The sequence below is a fragment of the Caenorhabditis remanei genome, chromosome IV, assembly GCF_010183535.1.
Source record: "Caenorhabditis remanei strain PX506 chromosome IV, whole genome shotgun sequence".
In the NCBI taxonomy this organism is placed as follows: Eukaryota; Metazoa; Nematoda; class Chromadorea; order Rhabditida; family Rhabditidae; genus Caenorhabditis; species Caenorhabditis remanei.
In genome coordinates this window covers 18,761,173-18,777,613 of record NC_071331.1, presented here as the reverse complement: position 1 = coordinate 18,777,613, position 16,441 = coordinate 18,761,173, and positions in this window count along the sequence as shown.

Below are 16,441 nucleotides of genomic sequence, written 5' to 3'. Positions count from 1 at the left end.
TGAAATTATTTCGTAAAAACAATGAAGCCTTTGAATACACAGACCTACAGAGAGACCCTTATCCTAAACCATGAAAGAGAAGGAAAAGCAGAGGAGTGAAACATTCACACACACACACATACTGGTATAATTCCAATTCCCATTAAACCCCCCTCTAACAAACAATTCGCTGCCGTCAACTACACAAAATTCCGGATCCGTACCGCCCATCTTTCTCTTTTTTTCTTGTCGGACAACTGGGATGGACACGAAAGAATGTTACGGAATCGAAACGACGGAATCAGGACTAATTGGTGGGAAAACAGAAAAGATAAAGGGAGAGAATGTAACTGTCAAATGGGATAATTGGTATATTATATATCTCTGTGTTTAATTTTCCAGAGAAGAAGAAGAAAGTAATAAAATAAAAAAAGTTGACGAAAATTATTGGTGGGAAAGGAAAGGCCTATTGAAGGTGTGCTGCTTGATGTGGTTTCGGCACGTGTATTATATTATTTGTTTGCAGACGTTCAAGACTGGTTTCTTTTTCAGCTCTTTCTATGAAACATCTATGAAAGAAGGGTTTAGGCTGGAATGCATGACGTAGTTATAATGGGGTGGATTGCCTAGGAATCCAAATTCCGAAAAACTAAGCCATGAAATGTATAAATTTGGTTATGGCCTACTGAAAACTTTTTTGAATTTGAAAATCTTTGCCTTCTGGTCGTTTTATGACTCTTTGAAGTTGGTGGTCGAGAAATTCTGATTTGGATTTCCAGGATTCTGGCGCACCTTCGACGCGTTCCTAAGGAAAAGTATTACCTGCCATGTCGGAATACAAAACTTTTGAGTTTTCCAAAAAAGTGTATTTGCTGGTTTCAATGCATTATGAAAAAACCTTGGATTCTGGCGTACCTTTGACGCGTTTCCAATAAGGAAAACTGTCTATCATTGACTGAAATACCTATGTAGGGTTATTCAGTCTGCCCATGTTAACCTGAGCAACCCGTTATAAATTGGCATTGGAGTGGATTGCCTAGGAATCCAAATTTTGAAAAACTAGGCCATGAAATGTATAAACGTATAAATTGGGATTTGACCTACTGAAGACTTTTTTGAATCTGAAAAGCTTCGACGTCAGGCCGAGTTCTGACGCTGTGAAGTTGGTGGCCGAGAAGTCCTGATTTGGATTTCTAGGCCAAACTTTTCAAAACCTGATAAGTTATCCAAAAATCGACTATTTAACTATTGAAAACTGTTAGAGATAGTCAAAGTCTTGCTTAATTTGTTCATTCAGCATGAGGCCTCGAAATTCAAAGTTTGGGTTTCTAGGCCATTAACTTCAAAACAGTACAAACCTATGTTAACATTAAGCTTTCTAATCTAGAACAGCCACATTCAAGTCACTCAATTTTTCGATACAACTGTTGCCTAGAAATCCGACACGACATTTCTAGTCCGCCTCACAGACGTAAGCTATCTGACTAATGGTGCACAAAAACATACCAAATGTTGCAAATAACAAAAATAGTGTAGTGAATACGGTGGGTGCTCTCAAAACAGTGCTATCAAAATAAGAAATGAAACTTTCTTTTTTTCTGAGCTCTCTCTCTGTTTCGGTATGAGATAGAGATAGTGTTCGACTCCACGAATAGGGAGTCTTATGATTGGGTAGATCACTTTTCTTTTCTCGAGAAAAGTTCCACGTTTTTTTATCTCTCTGAATGTTCCGACAAGTTATATATCTGATTGAGTGAGCACATGAGCAACGAGAAGAATTTTGTTCGGAGAGCAAGATTTTAAGTGGAATATAAGAGGGAGACTGATAGCAGAATGTAATTGAGTTGATATGACAGAGAAATGGAACGGATGGTGGTAGTAGTTGGAGGATGAGAGGAGGGGGGAAATGAAATTGATAGAGGAGGAAAGGACAAGAAAAAAGAGAAGGGAAAATGAAGAGCAAATAGATATTTGGGGGACAAATTATTGAGTCAGATGGATCATATGATGTGGCATGGATTTGTTTAGAAGATAAGGAGAGCCTGGGGGATATCCGGACAAGCAAATGTACAGATGGAAAATAAGTTATACAGTACCGCTCAAAAGGTTATCAATTTCGGCTGTTTTCAGTGGAAAATCACCAACTTTGACAGTGTATTTCGATTCCATCTGATTGTCTGATAAACTCAATTTTGTATGGGCTGAACAGAAAAAAAAGCACATAATTTTTGAAGTTGACAACTTTTTTGCAAGTCACAGGTAATCGAAACCAGCCGACTAATTTCAGTAGCGAAATTTTGGAGCTTTTCACTTTGACAACCTGCAACTCTCGAGATAGTGTCCCTACAAAAAAATGATCAACTACAAAAATCATGTGCTATTTTGGGTCTGTACAGTCCATACAAAATTAAGTTTATCGGACAATCAGATGACACCGAAATACACTGACAAAGTTGGTCATTTTCTACTGAAAACAGTCAAAGTTGTACTTAAAAAAATGTGTTGGATCGTCTGTCTGTTCTTACATTTCTCCAGATTTCCACATGTTCGGAATGTTCTGATTTCAATGAATCGTCTATGTCTAAATTTTCCAAACCATCTGTTCAGAAGACTGCCTATCCGGATTTCCAAACTATCACACTTTTTTCTATCGAAAATGATAAAACTATCTGAATTCTGGATAGAGTGAATTATTAAACGTATATCCTATCTGGCGTGACTTTAGCGCTTTCCAAAAGTTTGTGGATCTTATTTATTTTTCTATACGCTACTAAAACTACTCTCAGACTCTTCGAAAACTTCAGAATTCCTGATATCAGCCAGATAATAAAAAACAGAAATTAGTGATTTCTGGAGCATTTGACAGTTTGTAAGGTACTCTACGACGAAATGTAAGCTTAAAAACTCAAAAATCTTTCTAAAACCGGGTCAAACTTATATCACATTTCCAATTTTTCTTTACCATTTGATTCTGATCTCTCACAGTTTATGAACCCTCTTTCCAGTGAGAATTTCAAAAAGTTTGAAACACTTTTTTCGAGTGATTACGTCACTATAACTAGCAGGGTGGCAAGTATTACAAGGGATAAAGAGACACAGAAACCCAGAAAAGTAAAAATCGGGAAAAATTATGGTTTTTGGGAGTTATTGACGTGGAAGAGAAAGAACAAATGGGTGTGGATGGATGGCATTGGGGGAAAATTGGAAGGTACAAGCGTACTAGAAACTATTGGATGGATGGATGGATGGATGGTAAAAGTTAGGTCATCAGGATCTAGGCCATCGAAAAAAGCTATAATAAAATATGATAAACTAACTAGCTTGATCAGATAAAATGTGATTAAAAAAGAGCAAACAGAAAAAAAAAACGTAAAATAAGTTGTACTACCATTCCTAACACCAACTTGTATGTATCAATTCAGAAAAAAAAAGACAAAAGAAAAGTGATAGTAAATCTCTGTGAGCAGAGCATTTTTCTCAGAGAGCAGGCGGCTCCTCCCGAGATATCACACTTGAGAATTATAACGGACACTTTCTTTTTTGCTCTTTTGTTTGCTACCAGAAATTTTATCGCACCAAAGGAAAAAGAGTAGAGGAAAAGATCGAGAGAGGAGATCTTGTGATGATCAGATAGTACATCCGTCATGGGCGGTCTCTGTTTACTGTTTTGATACGGTTGGGAGGAAGAAGATCTGGATAGGGAAGGGTCTGGGGTGTCGTTGGGCGCGTTTTGGAGAAAATAGCTGGAGGGGAGAGTAGGTAGACAAGTATTGAGTATTGATAGAGAATTGATAGACAGTCCAGGCTGCTGGGGTGCCGTTAGGCGCGCTTTAACAAGCTTAAAATAAAACAAAATGAAGTGGTAAGAAACGCGATCTATCCTAGCTTGGAGTCATGTTTTCACTGGACAAACCGACACACAGACAGACATTCAGTACCGTGGAAAAAGGTACGAGCTTTGGCCGTTTTCAGTAGAAAATGACCAACTTTGACAGTGTATTTCGGTGCCATCTGATTGTCCGACAAGTTTTATTTTGTATGGGTTGAGCAGAGCAAAAATAGGAAATAATTTTTGTAGTTGATTATTTTTTTGTAAGGACCCTACCAGGAAAGTTACAGGTTGTCAAAGTGAAATTAGTCGGTTTCAGGGAGTAATGGTTTTGATTACCAGTAAGTTTTATGTTAGTGTTTCTACAAAAAAAAATAGTCAACTGTACTTATGTTTCAGAACTTTCAGTCGTGCCTGTCGCGTTCTCGACTCTTAAAAGAACACACTAAGTATTTACCCATAAATAAAAAGTGAACGTTTTTTCTCTCACTTTTCGAAAAAAAAAGAAGAAAAACATAACAAAAGGTGAGAAAGTAACCAACCAACGTCACATTCATTGACGCGGAAGAGGGGGAAATTTGATAATTGACGGGGGAGGAGGATGGCAGTGAGGGGGAGAAGGTGTTCTAGAAGACCCCCGTTGCACTCTTTCCGTTGGAAATTGGAAATCATTGCAAAAAATGAACAGAAATTACAAAATACGGAATGAAAATTGTCGTGGAAATGATCAAAAACCGACAAGTGTGACTCATAGAACACAAGTTTCCGATGACGGGTATGTAAATTTTATAAAAGGGGTTTAGAACTAGGCTGGCGTGATTTGGGCGCGTTTTTTCTTTGGAAGTAGGAATCTGGCGCACCTCAGGCGCTTTTTTAGGAGTTAGCGAAACACCACTTCTCCATACTAGTTATACTCAGAATCATCAGGAAACGAAAGGGGGGAAAATGAGAGAAAATTGAGAGGAAAAGTTGAGAGGGGGTTTTGGAAACCTTATTCCGGAAAAGAGGTAACAAATCAAATGCAGAAAAAAAAGTGTCATTTGGATGGAAGGAATGAGTCAAATAAGCGGAACGTTTTGGAATTAGTGAAGGAAATGACTAGGGGAGGGGGGATTAGGATGTACAAAAAAGTGGACAGAGGGTTTAATGGATTAGATTTATGTTCCTTTTTGAGGAAACGAAAAAAAACTATTTGGAGAAGAGGAGGCTAGATTTTTGAACTTTTAACCGAAAACCTCGAGCTAGCTGAATTTTCAGAATTCGGATTGCTCACAGATATGGTTTTCGAGTGGTTCAGGAATCTGGCGCACCTTCGACGCGTTCCTAAGAAAAAATAAGGTTTCTGTCATGTCAAAATACAAAACTGTTGAGTCTGATGTGTCTTCCAAAAAGCAGAATTTGCCTAACTTCTCAGGGCCCGGCTTCAAAAAATGAACAGATTTCTTTCAAAATCAATCAACATTTTTTCAATTTTTCATCGAAAATAAGAAGTTTTTGATCATTTTTCAGAATTTCTTTAAATTCTGAATGATAGTCGAAAATTTGACTATTTCGCAAAAAAAAATTTCAAAAATTTCAAAAAAATCGCAAACTTTTGAATTTTGATTTTTGCCGCCAAGTACCCGGGTCTTGAAAAGTATGGAAAAGTATTCCTTCTCTCATGTCAAAATCCAAAGCTGTTGAGTCTGGTGCGCTTTCAGCGCGTTTTCCAAAAAACTGTATTTGCCGGTTTCAATGCAAAATGAAAAAAAAAAACTTGAAGGCTGGCGTGCCTTTGACGCGTTTTCCAATAATATCGAAAACTGTTTATCATAGAGTAAAATACCTATGTAGGGCTATTCAGTCTGTCCATGTTAAGCTGAGCAACCCTGCCGGTGTAGACTCGTTTTCGCAATACGATGAAATCTGGCGCCCCATTGATGCGTTTCTTTCCACTAGAAAATCCTGGTAACTAGAAAAAAGAGTGGATGATGCTAGGAGTAACAGTAAACACACACTAAAAAAGGGTAATAAGTGTTTCAAATACCTCTTTTTCATCTCTTCTCTTTTCCGCAATATACGGGTTTCCTCTGTGTTGTTCAAGTGTTTGATTTGAATTGCAACACCTATTCTTCCCCCTACTTTTTCAAGTGTCGAGAGACAGAGAGAGAACGTTTCTATTATATATATATACGGTATGAACATACCTAGAAAATGATGGAAGTTGCAGGAGGAGGAGGAGTGTTTGTTGAAGAACCCAAGATGATGGCAGATGGCAACAATATATGTATCAACTGAAATGGTTTCTTTTCATAAATATTTGAAGTGATGGTATACGGTTTGGAGTCAAAAAAGAGTTTGGAAACGGAAACAAATATTGAGAAAGGAGGTCAAAAGTTATAATGAATAAAGAGTGGAAGAGCAGAGGGTAAGAGTTTGTCGGTCGGGTGTGCCTTCGGCGCGTTTTCATGATCTCAAAGTCAGAAAACTCATATTTTAAGCCAATGAATTTTAGACGAATCTCTATAAAAGTTTATAAGTTTTTTCTGGATCTTCATGGTGAAAAAGCTTAAGTTGGCGTAGAAATAAAACTGACAATCAGTCAATAAATAAAAGAACACTGTGCCCCGCAAAAATCCACAGAATGAAAAAAGGAAGTGACAAATCGAATTAGGTGAAGAGGTGTCAGGATTGATAGGCGTTCCAATTTTGAAGTATGGATAGGACAGAAAATGAGGGAAGAGTGAAGACAGGTTGTGTGGGTTTTTGGAGGTTTAGAGGGGGGAAGGGGAGACTATTCGGGCTGAAAATTTGATGAAGTTTCTTTTACATTCGAGAAACCTAAGATCTGACGTGAGACATACAGTAAAACCTGTAATAGACACACCCGCTAGCAAGAGTTTGGAGCATCCTATCTCGGCTCTCTTTAAAGATATGAGAATGTTATCAACTGAAGAAATATTCTATCAAAATCAAACTATGTTTTATCAGTTGGCAACTTTTTGATATTTCCATTGAGAACCGACATATACCGCTGCGAACACGCACCGCTAGTTGCACCTCTATTACTGGCTTTAGGGTATCCAAAAAGTGAGGCAACCTAAAAATTAGCTCTTTTTCCCTAACTAATGTTACGAAAACTTTTCAAAATGTTAACACGTTTTTCCTTCCTAAACACTTCACATCAGCCGTATTACATTCCTGACAGCTATCCTTCAAAAGTAAAGATTCAAAGAAAAAAGCGTTCTCTTTCCACTCCTCCCGTGGTGGGTGGCTCATACAAGTGTTTATTTAGACGTCGGATCAGAGACTGAGTGTTTTTTTTCATTCGAAGCTTCACACATTTTCAAAGCATATGAGTGAGAGAGAGAAACCTGTCTAGTCAGGCATGTTGGGAATTTGGCAGGCTGGTGACGTGGCAGAAACTATGAGAGTACTGTAGAAAATTTTGACAGCCTTGGTACCCTACATTATTCTATAAAAAACTCTCAAAACGTCACCATATAAAATTTCCCAATACGCTCTGTTTTTTGGAGCTATAAACCTCCCCGTAGTACTATATAGAGAGATGAGTCATTATCACAAACAACTCTTCTTTCCCTTACTTTATAGCCTATGACCTAACAGAGAGTCCTGCTAAACGGATGGCTATCAATATTGACATTGGTGTGGAAACGAAGGGGTTAGCAACTCTCAAAAAAAGAAGAAAAAATATCGTAAACACGAACGGCTTATAGTTGTTAAACTTGGAAAATATTGAATTTGGTGAGGTAACAGAAAGTTGCATTTCGAAAGAGTAGGGGCTGGAAGGACAACGAGCCGAAGGCACGACAGATCTTCTGGAGCATCTTCGTGACAGGCGCACCTCTGGCGCGTTTTACTAAAAATTACAGAAACAGTATTCCAGTAAGAACAGACCGCAAACTTGTCAAATTTCGGCCCGGCTTCAAGAAAAGGTACCTTTTTTTACCAAATTATTTGAATTTAAAAAACATTTACATTAAAAAAAATCCAATTTTTTGATGCATAACTAGCTTTTAATTGAATTCTGGCGTATAGTCAAAAATTCGACGTTTTCGGAATAAATTCAAAACATTTCAAAATTTCGTTCAAAATTTCGTTCAAAATAATTTTTGAATTTCCAACCACGGGCCGTGCCGTGAAAATTTTCGTTATGGCCCGGCCCGGATACAGTATTTGTAAAACCACCTTACGACAAAAAGTCTGGCGCACCTTTGCCGCTTTTCCTTTTTTGTTCAGAAGCTAATGGAACTAACACATAAGGCTACTAACTAATTGATTGCAAGAGGTAACTAATTAAAACACCGAACAAGTGTCAATTGATAAACTGATTAGAAGAGAAAGAGAGTGCTGATGTTTGCTTTTCCTCTCTAATCATTCGTTCATCATGCGGAATTGTTATGCTGGACGGCGGTGGAATGGAGGAAAAAAGAGTGGAAAACTAGCCATGAGTCAGGTTTAAAAGGATGATCGTCGGATGGTCAACAACGAAAAGAAGAAGGTGAAGAAAATGAAATGGTGTGGAAAGTTGACCCTGGGGGAAGAATCTCAATCTGTGGATGCAACAAGGGAAGCGTAGGCGGGAAGGGGGAAAAGGTTTGACACAATAGGATTACTCTTCCCCCTCTGAACATACAAACCTTATGGCATTTTAAGCTGTTTTTCTGAAAACATTTTTTGGTGGTGTGAAGAATAGGAATTGAGTGAAGAGAGAGAGAGGTGTGACCTTTTGGGGGGGGATTGATAAGCAGGGTATACAAGGGGATTGGAAAAAAATCTATGGTTACAGTAGGATTATATTTGAAGGGGTACTGTAGGTTTAAGTGATGTAGCAGAGCTGTGTGGAAGTAAAATGGAAGTCGGAAGTGGGGTTCCGAACTCGGAAGTCGACAGTGTATTTTGACGAAACTTTTTCTAGTCATCACTGAAAACGAGGTTTGCGTTGTTTTCATACAAAATTCCATCAAAAACCAGCAAATTCAGCCAAAAAAACCGGCGCTTTTTGAATTTTTTAAGATTTTCATCAAAAATAGTCAAAAATCTTTCTTCGTTTTGATTTTTTATCAATATTTGAAAACATCGAAAAATTCGACAGTTTTGCAAAAAACATCAACAAAAAAAACAAATTTTCAAATTTATGTACTGAGACCCGGCCTGTTGCAAGTCTGATAACTACAGTAAACTTTTTTAAACTACAGTAATCCCTGTGGTACCGTACCATATTTATTTACAACGTTTTCTTTTTTTTTCAAGCTGTTCCCGATCATATTTGTTCAGGTAACACACGTTTCGTCCTTTCGTCACAAATTTGGTTTACGTAGATAATCAATACGGTAAATAGAACGGAAAACACTCTTTTTGTCGAAAAAAAACATTGAACGGAAAAAATGTTGAAAAACGACAAAAATTTCAAAAAACCAAAAAAAAAGAATAATAAGGTCTCCCAGTTTTTCAGGGGTCATTCCGTGAGATTTCATCTGAAACTCCTTCTGAAACTAACCGTATACTCTTTTTTGTTCTCGTAGTCGATTTCCTTGGCTACAAATATATCTCCGGAATCCTTATCAATTGCAAATGTGGGCTTTTTTTCAGAATTCAGAAGGTCCTTGATCGAGTAGACTAGCTTTCCACCAGTTTTAGTTGGGAGTCCACGTAGATCTGCTTTGGCCGTGAAGATTTTGGTATCAAGGGGGAGATTCTGAAAGAGGAATGTTTTAAACAGGAACACAACACTTCCCAAGTTTAGGATTTTCGATATGAATCGATTCTGGAAGCCAGGGAAAAGAGAAGTTTCTCTTGGTGTCATGTCTGAAAATGGTCTGAAAGTAGTTATGAGACCTCAAAATGCCGAAAATCGCTCCTCGCCGTGCAGTTTTTCAATACGTTTCAACAGAAATTCTCCTCGTCGTGCACGTGAATGTTCATTTTTCGAATATTTTCAAGAAAAAAAATCGAAAAACAAACTATTTGAAATTTACTGAATTGAAGTTTACTGAAGAACTGCACGACGAAAAGCGATTTTTGGTATTTTGAGGTGATATAACTCGCTTCAGACTGCTTTTTCAGATATACTTAAAAAAAAGAAAATATTCACAATCAGGAAAAAATTAATCAAAAAAAAGTCTAATGGAAAAGGCTCGAAATTTTGCAAGTATCTGAATAAGGTCTTCTGGCCTGTGAGTTCTCTCTTACCTCCTTGATAATAACTTCAGCTCTAACAAACTTTGGCTCCAAAAACTGCACGAATTCCTCTGTGATGATATCTTCTTTTTCTCGAACTCTCAGACTCAAAATAGCTGAAGAATTCTGACTTATTGCCCCGTCATCCTTTGCAATGACAATATATTTATATGGAACTTCTCTCGCGAGTCCCCACAAATCTCCGGAGACTTCGATTGTTCCAGTACTAGAATTGACAGAAATAACATCTGGAACATCTTCTGACTTCAAAATTTCATATTTGACGTCTGAAGACGGTCCGGGAGCATCTGAATCCGTTGCCTCGACTCTATGAATTATAACTCCACGTGGCCAATCCTCCATCACTTCAACCTCATACATTTTCTTCACAAATTCCGGAGCATTGTCATTTACGTCGAGGATTCTGATGGGAAGGAGAAGGCTGGCTCTATTTCCAGACATATCGGATATAATGGCAACAACAGCCAATGCATCCTCGAGTTCTCGATCGATTTTTGCATTTTCAGCAATGAAAATTGAGAGGATTGAGGTTCCGTTGGAGGTCTGTAACAGTAATTGTTAATTTGAAGAGGTTTTTTTTTGAAAAACTCACAATATTCGCTCTGAAATTCTCACTTCCTTCTCCTTCTAACTTCACTGTGAAAATTTCTGATTTATCTGGGTCAGAGACATCAAACTCGGCTATTTTTGTGCCAGGCACCGCGTTTTCAGGTAGAGCAATCTGAAATTAATTTTTAAATTCAAAATTTGAAAATTTCAAACTAGTAAACCTAGAAAAAAAGCATCATAGGCGCACCAGAAAGATAATTTTTTTCACGTTAACATATGTTTACTACTAAATCTACATTATTCTCGTGACCTCTCCCTGTATAGTTCCATCTCATTCCTTATTCCTTTCCTTCGTCAAGCAATAAAAACAATAGTCGAACAATTCAGTTTTCGATCTCCCTTCACATGCATTCGTCAAGCTCTTCGTCAATGTATCAAATCAGAAGAAGATCAGGAAAATAGAAAAAGAAAAAGTAAGTTTGAGCTTTTTTGGTAGATCAAATTTAATTCTAATCGTTTTCAGTCCGTGCTCAATGATTACAACAACTCTTGCGAGTAATTCTGGATTTGGTTTTTGGCTGTTTTTGTGTATAAAGGATCTCACTGACTAGCGACTTCATTTGATCTACCTGAATACTACTTGAATGAATAAACCTTTTTGTTTTGAAGCAATCGTGTTTTGTTATTGAATTTCAGATATCATATGTATTCAAATTCTCATATAGCAATCAAGTTGCGGTTGGTTGGGCTCTGCGACACTTCGAAACTGCGTCATTTCGCCACTAGACGTTTCAAAACTACGTTGTTTTGCCGCATTTGCATAATTGGATCAGTTGAAAATATTGAGTGTACCAAAGGGTCTGGCAACACTTGAAATAATTAAATACAAGAAAAAGGTCTGACCCGTTTTTTGACAAAACTAGATTAAACTATTGCTAGTTTTATGGTTGCGAAACGTCGTAGTTGCGAAATGTCACGGAACCGCTTTTACATATAGCTTTTGGCGTTTAAAACCTTAACTGCTCACCTCTTCAAATGATCCGAGATCAACAATCGGTGGATTATCATCCGCATCCAACACATTCACCATCAACACCGCCACACTTTTAAATCCCTCGTCTCCGGAACTCAATGTCAAATTGAACATCTTCTGGTTCTCAGTCAAACTCTCATAATCAATTCGTTGTTTTATTTTCAGCTCTCCCGTCTTTCCATCGAATTCGAATGCATCTTTCATTGCTCCTTCCATTTCGATATCTCTTGAAACCAGTGACATATTCTGTCTGGAAACTGCTGGATACACTCCAACGACTTGTCCCAATGCCAATTCTTCCTTCAATTCCACGTGGATTTCATTGTTCTCACGGGTCCAAGGAGCGGGGTAGATCGAGCGGGCGGCTAGTTTCTCCTGGGTTTTCAGGTAGTCAGGGGATGAAATCAAACGAATCAGGACATTCGTTGTCTGAGTGGATTCTAGATTCTTGAGGGACAAACCAAGGATTCGAAGGGTTTTGAGGGATTCTGGAGTGAGTTGGAGATGGGTTGGGGTGACGGTGATGGACGTCTGAAAATATAATTTCATTGAAAATTTGAAAGAGAAGACTTTGAAACTCACCGGATCCAATGGAACCTTTCTTCCCTTATCATCAATACCGTACATTGACTTTGGATCCAATTTCAGATTCTTCTCATCCAATTGAATTTCGAAAATTTCTGACTTCTCTCTATCGAATGTTGCCTCCAAAACTCTTGAATTATCTACATTTTCAGTTGGATTTTTGTCGTTTTCTTCTGGTTCTTGTCCGTTTTTCACTTCGACCTCGACAACTGTCTCGGTGAGAATTGTCCATGTCTTTTTGTCAACTGCACCGATTCGAATGGATGATTTTCCGGTGTAGATCGGGCCATCAAACTTTCCAACATTGACTTTTCCACCGTACTCCTCTACAGTAACCCATCCTGGATTCCCATCTAAAATCATAATTTTCGCCTCATCAATCGGCACTCCTTCCAGTTCAACTTGTGTCAATTTCACTCCATTTTCAATTGTATTCGCATCGATTTCAACTGAATATTTTGGTTTTCTGAAGTGGGCATGAGATTGAGAGTTCTCAACGAAGACGTCGACTGATTGACTTGGAGAGTCTTCTGAATCTTCGAGAGAGATCTTGAGAGTGTAGCGTCCGGAAGCAGCCGAGTTGACAACGATGAGCTGGAAATAAAATGCATTATTTATTTATACCTATCTTCAAATACTTATAACTCTCCAGCTACTACTTTAACCAAAAAGTGATTCACTACAAAAATATGGAAAATTTAATTTCCTACATTTTACTAATTGTCACTTTTTCCATAGCTCTTCTAGTTCTTGAGATAATCTCGATATCCTTAAATACTCGCAAACACCCGTCTTCTGAAGAGCCCATGATTCCAATCCTGGACGTGGGGGTATAGCTCAGGGGTAGAGCGCTCGCTTTGCATGCGAGAAGTCTGGGGTTCGATTCCCCATACCTCCAGTTAACATTTTTAGTTTTCAGAAAAATAAAATTTAATTCCTCACGTCGGCGAGTGACCCTGACCTTCCTTCTTTTTTCTGCCACGTAAAAAGTTCCAACTCATCGATAACAACAAATCGATCGGTTCAATCAGTTCTCCCTCTCTCCCTTCTCTTGGAAGACTTGCCTCCATCCTATGGATTAATTGTACATCTTCTCATCGTCATCTTTTCATCAAGACGTTTGAATGATACAAAAGTAAGTTTTATCTCGTTGGAGTTATCATTTTCCTATCTTTTCAGTTGATTCAATTACAATGGAAAATATGAATCCATTTCGAATTAAAAGACGAGATTATTATCAGAACAAGGAAGAATGGTTATGCAATGGAGTATTTGGAGATCATGAATAAACTCATTTTATTTTAAGTATATTGTTTTTCTTTGTTGTGGGGACTTCAGAAGCACTTCCCCTGATGCCCATTCCCCCATCCTCACCTGATACAATCCCTCCTGTGCCTTCAAGAATCCCAAAAACTTGGCCGCATCTCCATCCAACTTGATATTCTTCCTCGTTCTCTCCGTAATCACAGCAAATGGACTAATTATCCGATTATCTGATATTCTGATAACTTTATCAGAAGTACGAAGACTAGCTTGTTGTTGTACTTGAATTGTCACTTGGACTGGGAGAAGTTCTCCATTTTTTGGCATTAAAATTAGGGAAAACGTTTTCTGAGGGTCATTTTGGAGACATTTTTCAGTGTCGAATTGTCCACAGGATAAGATCAAATCGTTTCCGACCAAGGAGAATCTGGAAAACAAAACTTTTTAGATATTCTAATCTTTTAATGTTTTTAGTTTTTAATGCATTCCAAACTATGACAAGGACTACAATTTTGTAGTTGACCACTTTTAAATAGCTCCGCTCCTTTTCGAGATGTAGCGGTTTGAAAAGGAGAAGAGACGCAGAGAAGCTAGAGTGTCTCGTTGTCTGCGCCTCTCCTCAACTTCAAATCGCTGTATCTCAAAAATGGGCGGAGCTATCAAAAAATTGTTAACTAGTAAAATGATCAGCATAAAATTTTACACATTTCGTTAGTTGATCACTTTTTTCTAGCACTGCCCCTTTTTGAGATTTATTTATTTATTTATTTATTTATTGAATACGATCTCGAGTATCGTGAAAGTAAGAAAAGAAAAGAAAAATATACAGAAAATATAAGCATCAGGGGAAGAGTTAAACGGGATGTTATATGCCAAGCAAAAGACAAAAAAAGAGCTATCGTAGTGGGATCAGTTAGGAGAGATGGGCGGTCGGTCAGAGCTGATGGCTGCGCGGCTAAGTGTGCGGTGAATAAAGAAGTTGCGCCTAGTTTTAGTTTTTCCTGCTTTCCAGTGGAATGTGTTGTTACTGCGTGTTTTAGTGAATGTGTTGGTCGTGAAGAAGTCTTCAGTGTTAATATCAATTTTGCCTAGTTGCATTTTGAGAATCATTTTGTAGTCTGTTGTTTGTCTGCGGTGCTCCAGAGAGGCTAGGCCATATTTGGCGTTACGTTGATTGGCTGACAAGTAGTCCGGGTCGGATGGTGTAAGATACCTCCCGATCTGTCTGCTGAGGAGGCGGCGTGTAAACGAATTTTGAATAGATTCTATTGCCCTGATATCGCATTTTTTGTACGGGCTGCTTACTTCCGTTCCATATTCTAGAACTGGTCTAATGAAAGTTTTATACAAAAGAGTCATGATTTTTGAGTCGTTACTATTGTATTTAGTAAATATTTGGGAGACAAGGAATTTAGCTGCGTTGGTGGCCTTGTGCCAATGTTCACTGAAGTCAAGTTTGGGGCTTATGAGGAACCCAAGATCTCTTATCAGTGTTTTCTGACCAACAGTATTACCTTCTATAGTGTAGGTATTCATAGCTCTTCTGTTGCCTAGGGTAATGCATTCGGTTTTACTATTGTTCAAGTCTAATTTTGCTTTTTTGGACCATAGCATTACAGAATCTATAGCTAATTGGAGACGATTAGGAAGAGAGTTACTAGAATCTGAGGTGGAGAAGGAGGCATAAATTTTTAGGTCGTCTGCAAACTGACGGCATTTGACTCCAGGTGGTAACGTTTTTGGGACATCATTGACGAAAATTCCGAAAAGAATGGGGGATAGGACTGAACCTTGCGGGACTCCGCATAGCGCCTTACGTTTAGCTGAATATGATTTTCCCACCTTAACCTCAAAATATCTCTCGGAAAGAAATGAATCGATCCACCTGATTAGTGACGGATTCAGTCTAACTTCGACAAGTTTAGCTAGCAGTAAGTCATGTTGTACGCGATCAAAAGCTTTAGCATAATCTAAGTAAACAATGTCTACTTGGTTACCTTTATCTATGTTATCTGTCCAGTCATTTAATGCGGTTAACATGCATGATACTGTAGACCTCCTGGGGCGGAAACCATGCTGCTCGTCGCTCCAAAAGTTGATTGAGTCAAGATGCGCAATGATCTGTTTCAATAGAAATCTTTCGTAGATTCGGCATATTTGGGAAGTGATAGAAATAGGTCTGAAGTCTGACGGTTGCGAGGGCCTAGCAGTTTTGTTGAGAGGAAGGATGTAAGAGTGTTTCCACACTTTTGGAACAGAACCACGGGACATAGTCAAGTTACATACTTGCGATAGGGGACTGGAGATACTTGGGCTGATCATTTTCATAAAGGTATGAGGGACGCCATCGGAAGTAGGAGTAGAGGAGTTTTTGCTTTTCATCATTAGTTTGAACAGATCGTTGTCAGTGATCCAGGGAGTTGTTTGGCTAGACTTAAAGTTGCTTGGGAAGCTGAGCGGGGAGGTGGACTTATTCAGGTACTGTTTTTCAAAATGAGAAGCCAGGCAATCTGCTTTTTCTTGATCTGATTTCGCGTAGCAGCCGGGAAGAAGTTCTAGAGTAGGGATGAGAGTCTTTCTTGGTTTCAGAAGAAATTTGGCATAATGTGTAAAACGACTGGGGCCACGCGCTTTAAAATTTTGAAGTTCAAGGTTCCGTTGATATTTCAGCAACTTTTTGCTATAGTGGTTTGAAGAGAAGGAGAGACGCAGACGGCCAGAGTGTCTGGTTGTCTGCGTCTCTCCTCTCCTTCATTTTCCCCGATCTTCTTGAAAATTGGTTTATAGATTAAATCAATCACGCTAAACTCATTTTTCACATTTATAATTGTTATCAATTCCAGTTTTCTGGGAATAAACAGCAAAAATCATAATTATTCAAAAACTGGTTAAATCTCTAAATCTGAAAGAGCTGGAAGAAAATTGTCAACTACGATAAATCTGATAAAATGACTAGTTTTTTTAGAATATCAAAATTTTACAAAGTTATTTTCTCAACTTTG